Genomic DNA, 7,836 nt, shown 5'->3' with positions numbered 1-7,836 from the left:
GACCTCCTACGCTCGATGTGTGACTATCCATCATCAACAACTCCACCTTCTTCACCAACAAAGAAGAATTGAGCACCGGGTATGGGCACTCCCCTTGGCAACTGCCAAGCTTGGGGGAGTGCCCCGGTATCGTATCACCATCACTTTTACCTTTACCGCTTTTCTTAGTTCGATCCTTTTGATAATATTTTGATCTAGTAGAATAAAAGTTCTTAGTATGATCTAGTTGTGAGTTTTGCTTTATGATCCTTCTATGTAATCAAGTCCGTGAGCTATATATAATAAAGATTAGTGTTGAGTCAAGGGCTTGATTATTTTGCCATGATCTTAAGTGAATAAAAGAAAAGAGAAAGAATAAAAAGAAACAAAGAGATCATATGGATCTTATGGAGAGTAATGAGCTCACATAGAAAGAGTATGATGAATAAGAGTTGTTGAGAGTTGACAAACATAGTTTTGGTCATCGTTGCAATTAATAGGAAGTAATAAAGAAAGAGAGGTCTTCACATATAAATATGCTATCTTGGACATCTTTTATGATTGTGAGCACTCATTAAAGTATGACATGCTAAAGAGTTGACGTTGGACAAGGAAGACAACGTAATGGGTTATGTTTTCTCACATCTGAGATAAATTATATTGTCATGGATCATCCAACATGGTTGAGCTTGCCTTTCCCTCTCATGCTAGCTAATTCTTTGCACCAAGTAGAGATACTACTTGTGCTTCCAAACACCCTTAAACCAGTTTTGCCATGAGAGTCCACCATACCTACCTATGGATTGAGTAAGATCCTCCAAGTAAGTTGTCATCAGTGCAAGCAATAAAAATTGCCCTCTAAATATGTATGACTTATTAGTGTGGGAGAAAATAAGCTTTATAAGATCGTGTGATATGGAAGAAATAAAAGTGACAGACTGCATAATAAAGGTCCATATCACAAGTGGCAATATAAAGTGACATTCTTTCGCATTAAGATTTTGTGCATCCAACCATAAAAGCGCATGACAACCTCTGCTTCCCTCCGCGAAGGGCCTATCTTTTACTTTTATCTCCTACCTTACATAAGAGTCATGGTGATCTTCACCTTTCCTTTTTACATTTTATCTTTTGGCAAGCACAATATGTTGGAAAGATCCTGGTATATATGGCTAATTGGATGTGATTTTTCATGAACTATTATTGTTGACATTACCCTTGACGTAGAACGTTGGGAGGCAAAACTATAAGCCCCTATCTTTCTCTGTGTCTGATTAAAACTCCATACCCATAAGTATTGCGTGAGTGTTAGCAATGGTGAAAGACTATATGATAGTTGAGTATGTGGACTTGCTGAAAATCTCTTATATATTGACTCTTTCCTATGTTATGATAAATTGCAATTGCTTCAATGACTGAGATTATAGTTTGTTAGTTTTCAATGAAGTTTATGATTCATACTTGAAATTGTGATTGAATTGTTACCCTAGCATAAGAGATCATATGACAAGAATTATATAAGTTGTTGTTCTAAGAATGATCATGATGTCCTCATGTCCGTATTTTATTTTTATCGACACCTCTATCTCTAAACATGTGGACATATTTTTTGATTTCGGCTTTCGCTTGAGTACAAGCGAGGTCTAAGCTTGGGGGAGTTGATACGTCCATTTTGCATCATGCTTTTATATCGATATTTATTGCATTATGAGCTGTTATTACACATTATGTCACAATACTTATGCCTATTCTCTCTTATTTTGCAAGGTTTACATAAAGAGGGAGAATGCCGGCAGCTGGGATTTTGGGCTGGAAAAGGAGCAAATATTAGAGACCTATTCTGCACAGCTCCAAAAGTCCTGAAACTTCACGGAAGTCATTTTCAGAATATATAAAAAATACTGAGCGCAAGAAGTTCACCAGGGGGGCCACACCCTGCCCACGAGGGTGGGGGGCGCGCCCTACCCCCCTGGGCGCGCCCTCCTACCTCGTGGGCCCCCTGGTGGCCCTCCGATGCCCATCTTCTGCTATATGGAGTCTTTCAATGAGGAAAAAATCATAAGCCATCTTTCCGGACGAGACTCCGCCGCCACGAGGCAGAACCTTGGCGGAACCAATCTAGGGCTCCGGCGGAGCTGTTCAGCCGGGGAAACTTCCCTCCGGGAGGGGGAAATCATCGCCATCGTCATCACCAAGGCTCCTCTCACCGCGAGAGGGCAATCTCCATCAACATCTTCACCAGCACCATCTCCTCTCAAAACCCTAGTTCATCTCTTGTATTCAATTCTTGTCTCCAAGTCCGGGATTGGTACCTATGGGTTGCTAGTAGTGTTAATTACTCCTTGTAGTTGATGCTAGTTGGTTTATTTGATGGAAGATCATATGTTCAGATCCTATATGCATATTAATACCCCTCTGATTATGAACATGAATATGCTTTATGAGTAGTTACGTTTGTTCCTGAGGACATGGGAGAAGTCTTGCTATTAGTAGTCATGTGAATTTGGTATTTGTTCGATATTTTGATGAGATGTATGTTGTCTCTCCTCTAGTGGTGTTATGTGAACGTTGACTACATGACACTTCACCATTATTTGGGCCTAGAGGAAGGCATTGGGAAGTAATAAGTAGATGATGGGTTGCTAGAGTGATAGAAGCTAAACCCTAGTTTATGCGTTGCTTCGCAAGGGGCTGATTTGAATCCATATGTTTCATGCTATGGTTAGGTTTACCTTAATACTTTTGTTGTAGTTGCGGATGCTTGCAATAGAGGTTAATCATAACTGGGATGCTTGTCCAAGTAAGGACAGTACCCAAGCACCGGTCCACCCACATACCAAATTATCAAAGTACCGAACACGAATCATATGAATGTGATGAAAACTAGCTTGACGATATTCCCATGTGTCCTCGGGAGCGCTTTACATCATATAAGAGTTTGTCCAGGCTTGTCCTTTGCTACAAAAAGGATTGAGACACCTTGCTGCACTTTATTTAATTTTGTTACTTGTTACTCATTACAAATTATCCTATCACAAAACTATCTGTTACCTATTATTTCAGTGCTTGCAGAGAATACCTTGCTGAAAACCGCTTATCATTTCCTTCTACTCCTCGTTGGGTTCGACACTCTTACTTATCGAAAGGACTACGATAGATCCCCTATACTTGTGGGTCATCAAGTACCCTTGAGCTTGTTCCTCTTGGGTGCTTGGGTGCCCTAGACGGTTGATGGTGTTCGGAGCTCAATCATTGTGGTGTAAAGCTCCGAGCAAGCATCGGGGTCTCCAATTAGGTTGTGGAGATCACCCCGAGCATTTGACGGGTTCCGGTGACCGCCCCCAAGGGTTGCCAAAGTGTACGGGTTTGGTGACCACGCTCAAGGGTAGCCATTTGTTCGGGTTCGGTGACCGCCCCCAAGGGTTGCCAAAGTGTACGGGTTCGGTGACCACCACCAAGGGTTGCCATTTGTATGGGTTCGGTGACCGCCCTCAAGGGTCCTGTCGGGGATATTCCCCGCGGTATGATCCGGCTGGGGTTATAACCCGGCTGGGACTTGGTAAACCGGCAGGTGTTAAGGCAGGTTGTAAACCGGTTGGTGTTAAGTCAGACGGTAAACCGGCAATTTGTTAAACCGGCTGACAGTTAAGACAGACAGGTAAAGTAGGCAGTTAACCCAGACGATAAACCGACAGGTTGTTAAACCGGCTGACAGTTAAGACATGAGTTAAGTCAGATGATAACTCAGCAGGCATTCTTAAACTGGCAGACCATCTTAAACCGGCACCAGTTAACTCTCGGCAGGCAGTGGTAACTGGGTTGCCAGGAGTTATGAAGCCCAAGACGTTATGAAGCCCAAGATGTTAAGAAGCCCAAGAAGAGAAGTCATAATAATTAAGTCTTAAGTACGAGTTGGACTCTACATGTAACCCGCCCCTTCAACATATATAAGGAGGGGCAGGGCTCCCCAAAGAGGGACAAGTAAGAAGAAACAATCTTAAAGGGTTAGGGTTAACTGGGAGAGCCGGTTTACGGCGACTTCCTCATGATCATAATGAGACATAGCCTCACACAACATGTAGGGTTGTTACCGGATGATGTTTCCCGGGGCCCGAATCTGTCTAAACCCTTGTCTTGCGTTGCGTCTCTTGATTCCACTCAACCCCTCTCAAGCTACCACAAAGATGCGTTAGCCTCATGACTAAGTCCTCACACTAGGACATCTGCCATGATATTTCCACGACAGTTGGCGCCCACCGTGGGGCACGAACCCACCGTGGTGATGAGTTCTTGGAGGGATCTCTCTAGGGATCGAGAAGTTGCAAGTTTCTGGATGAAGAAGAGCTAGTTTAGAAGGATTTGCATGTGCTTTGAGGTTATCGGTTTAGAGTTACGATCTGTGAGGTTTAAAGTTTAAGGAAAAATTAGGGTCACGATCGGTTGTTGTTGCAAGTCACTGGATCAACCGAAGTTTCAACTTGTGTTTTCATCAGTATCGTCGGTGCAAGACATAAGGTATTAAGTGGCAATCGTAAGCCGCCGCCTGACCTTGCCTTGAGCCATTGGGCACCATCATCACATCTACCGGAAGACTCCGGGTCGTTCTCGTGGCCTCAGATTGGTTCCGAGTCAGCTTTGTTCTGGGCTTTCTCCGAGCTACTTCCAAACCGCCAGGGCCATCTGTCATCTGACTGAGCCGCCGAAAAACAACATCAAAATCGGCCATGTCTTCTCGACCAGTTACAGCTTCAAGTCCCGAGGGGATTAAATATTGTGGTTACGTGCTACTACCATGTCAAAACAGTCCAAAAGAAAAAAGGAAACGATCTGCCAGGTTGGAGTGTTATTTAATGCAATACTATTGGTATGTGATTTGGATAGTACTACTGGAGTGTAGTATCACATGAGCAAACCGTGAGATGGTTTTGGCAAGTCGCCGTGATTTAGCGGACTTGGATGTGGATTAGTCAAATCACCATAACCCGGATTCCTCCATTGAAGTCGGTTTGTCTCGCCTCCGCCTGCTCACGGCCTCTGGTCACCGCCCGTTCACCGGAGCACCGGCCACCGCGTGATGCCACTGGCCGCCCAGCTGCGGTCCGCTTCAAGCCTTCGTCATAGCGAGCTGCCTCTTCGTCTTTAAGCCGGCCCTATACCTTTATCTTTACCGTTTTCTTAGTTCGATCCTTTTGGTAATATCTTGATCTAGTAGAATAAAGTTTATGGCATGATCTAGTTTTGAGTTTTGCTTTATAATCCCTCTATGTAATCGAGTCTGTGGGTTATATATAATAAAGATTAGTGTTGAGTCAAGGGCTTGATTATTTTGCCATGATCCTAAGTGAATAAAAGAAAAGAGAAATAAATAAAAAAGGAAACAAAGAGATCTTATGGATCTTATGGAGAGTAATGAGCTCACATAGAAAAAGTATGATGAATAAAAGTTGTTGAGAGTTGACAAACATAGTTTTGGTCATCGTTGCCATTAATAGGAAGTAATAAAGAAAGAGAGGTCTTCACATATAAATATACTATCTTGGAAATCTTTTATGATTGTGAGCACTCAGTAAATATGACATGCTAAAGAGTTGACGTTGGACAAGGAAGACAATGTAATGGGTTATGTTTTCTTACATCTGAGATAAATTATATTGTCATGGATCACCCAACATGGTTGAGCTTGCATTTCCCTCTCATGCTAGCCAAATTCATCGCACCAAGTAGAGATACTACTTGTGCTTCCAAATACCCTTATACTAGTTTTGCCATGAGAGTCCACCATACCTACCTATGGATTGAGTAAGATCCTCCAAGTAAGTTGTCATCGGTGCAAGCAATAAAAATTGCTCTCTAAATATGTATGACTTATTAGTGTGGGATAAAATAAGCTTTATACGATCGTGTGATATGGAAGAAATAAAAGCGACAGACTGCATAATAAAGGACCATATCACAAGTGGCAATATAAAGTGGCGTTCTTTCGCATTAAGATTTTGTGCATCCAACCATAAAAGCGCATGACAACCTCTGCTTCCCTCTATGAAGGGCCGATCTTTTACTTTTATCTCCTTCCTTGCATAAGAGTCATGGTGATCTTCACCCTTCCTTTTTACATTTTATCCTTTGGCAAGCACAATATGTTGGAAAGGTCATGGCATATATGGCTAATTGGATGTGAGATTTCATGAACTATTATTGTTGACATTACCCTTGAGGTAAAACATTGGGAGGCAAAACTATAAGCCCCTATCTTTCTCTGTGTCCGATTAAAACTCCATACCCATAAGTATTGCGTGAGTGTCAGCAATTGTGAAAGATTATATGATAGTTGAGTATGTGGACTTGCTAAAAAGCTCTTATATATTAACTCTTTCCTATGTTATGATAAATTACAATTGCTCCAATGACTGAGATTTTAGTTTGTTAGTTTTCAATGAAGTTTATGATCCGTACTTGAAATTGTGATTGAATTATTACTCTAGCATAAGAAATCATATGACAAGAATTATATAAGTTGCTATTCTAAGAATGATCATGATGCCCTCATGTCTGTATTTTACTTTTATCGACACCCCTATCTCTAAACATGTGGACATATTTTTCGATTTCGGCTTTCGCTTGAGGACAAGTAAGGTCTAAGCTTGGGGGAGTTGATACGTCCATTTTGCATCATGCTTTTATATCGATATTTATTGCATTATGGGCTGTTATTACACTTTATGTCACAACACTTATGCCTATTCTCTCTTATTTTACAAGGTTTACATAAAGAGGGAGAATTCCGGCAGCTGGGATTCTGGGCTGGAAAAGGAGCAAATATTAGAGACCTAGCATATATGGTGGCTAATTTACGCAAAAGAGAGCGAGAAGAGAAGCAAAGCACGGTCGAGAAGCTAAAAATGATCAAGAAGTGATCCTGAAAGCACTTACTTTCAAGCATAACACGAGACCGTGTTCTCTTCCCGGACTCCGCTGAAAAGAGACCATCACGGCTACACACGCGGTTGATTCATTTTAATTAAGTTAAGTGTCAAGTTTTCTACAACCGGATATTAACAAATTCCCATTTGCCCATAACCGTGGGCACGGCTTTCAAAATTTCAAAACCCTGGAGGGGTGTCCCAACTTAGCCCATCACAAGCTCTCACGGTCAACGAAGGATATTCCTTCTCGCGGGAAGACCCGATCAGTCTCGGAATCCCGGTTACAAGACGTTTCGACAATGGTAAAACAAGACCAGCAAAGCCGCCCGATGTGCCGACAAATCCCGATAGGAGTCACACGTATCTCGTTCTCAGGCACACTGGATAGGTCAAGCTATGAGTAAAACAAACCCTCAAGTTGCCCCGAGGTGGCCCCGTGGGTTGCCCGTTTCGGACCAACACTCAAAGGAGCACTGGCCCGGGGGGGTTAAAATAAATATGACCCTTGAGTCTGCAGAACCCAAGGGAAGGTATATGGTGGTAGGTAGGCAAATGGTAAAACCAATGTTGGGCCTTGCTGGAGGAGTTTTATTCAAGGCGAACTGTCAAGGGTTCCCATAACACCCAACCGCATAAGGAACGCAAAATCAAGGAACATAACACCGGTATGACGGAAACTAGGGCGGCAAGAGTGGAACAAAACACCAGGCATAAGGCCGAGCCTTCCACCCTTTACCAAGTATATAGATGCATTAAACTAAATAAGAGATAATAATGATATCCCAACAGTATCCATGTTCCAACATGGAACAAACTTCATCTTCACCTGCAACTAGCAACGCTATAAGAGGAGCTGAGCAAAAGCGGTAACATAGTCAAACAACGGTTTGCTAGGAAATATGGGAGGCATGATATAGCAAGTGGTAGGTAGCGT

The sequence above is a fragment of the Triticum urartu genome, chromosome 5A (genome assembly GCF_056163025.1).
Source record: "Triticum urartu cultivar PI428250 chromosome 5A, HENAU_Tu73, whole genome shotgun sequence".
NCBI classification, from domain to species: Eukaryota; Viridiplantae; Streptophyta; class Magnoliopsida; order Poales; family Poaceae; genus Triticum; species Triticum urartu.
Note: the sequence above shows the minus strand (reverse complement) of the source record.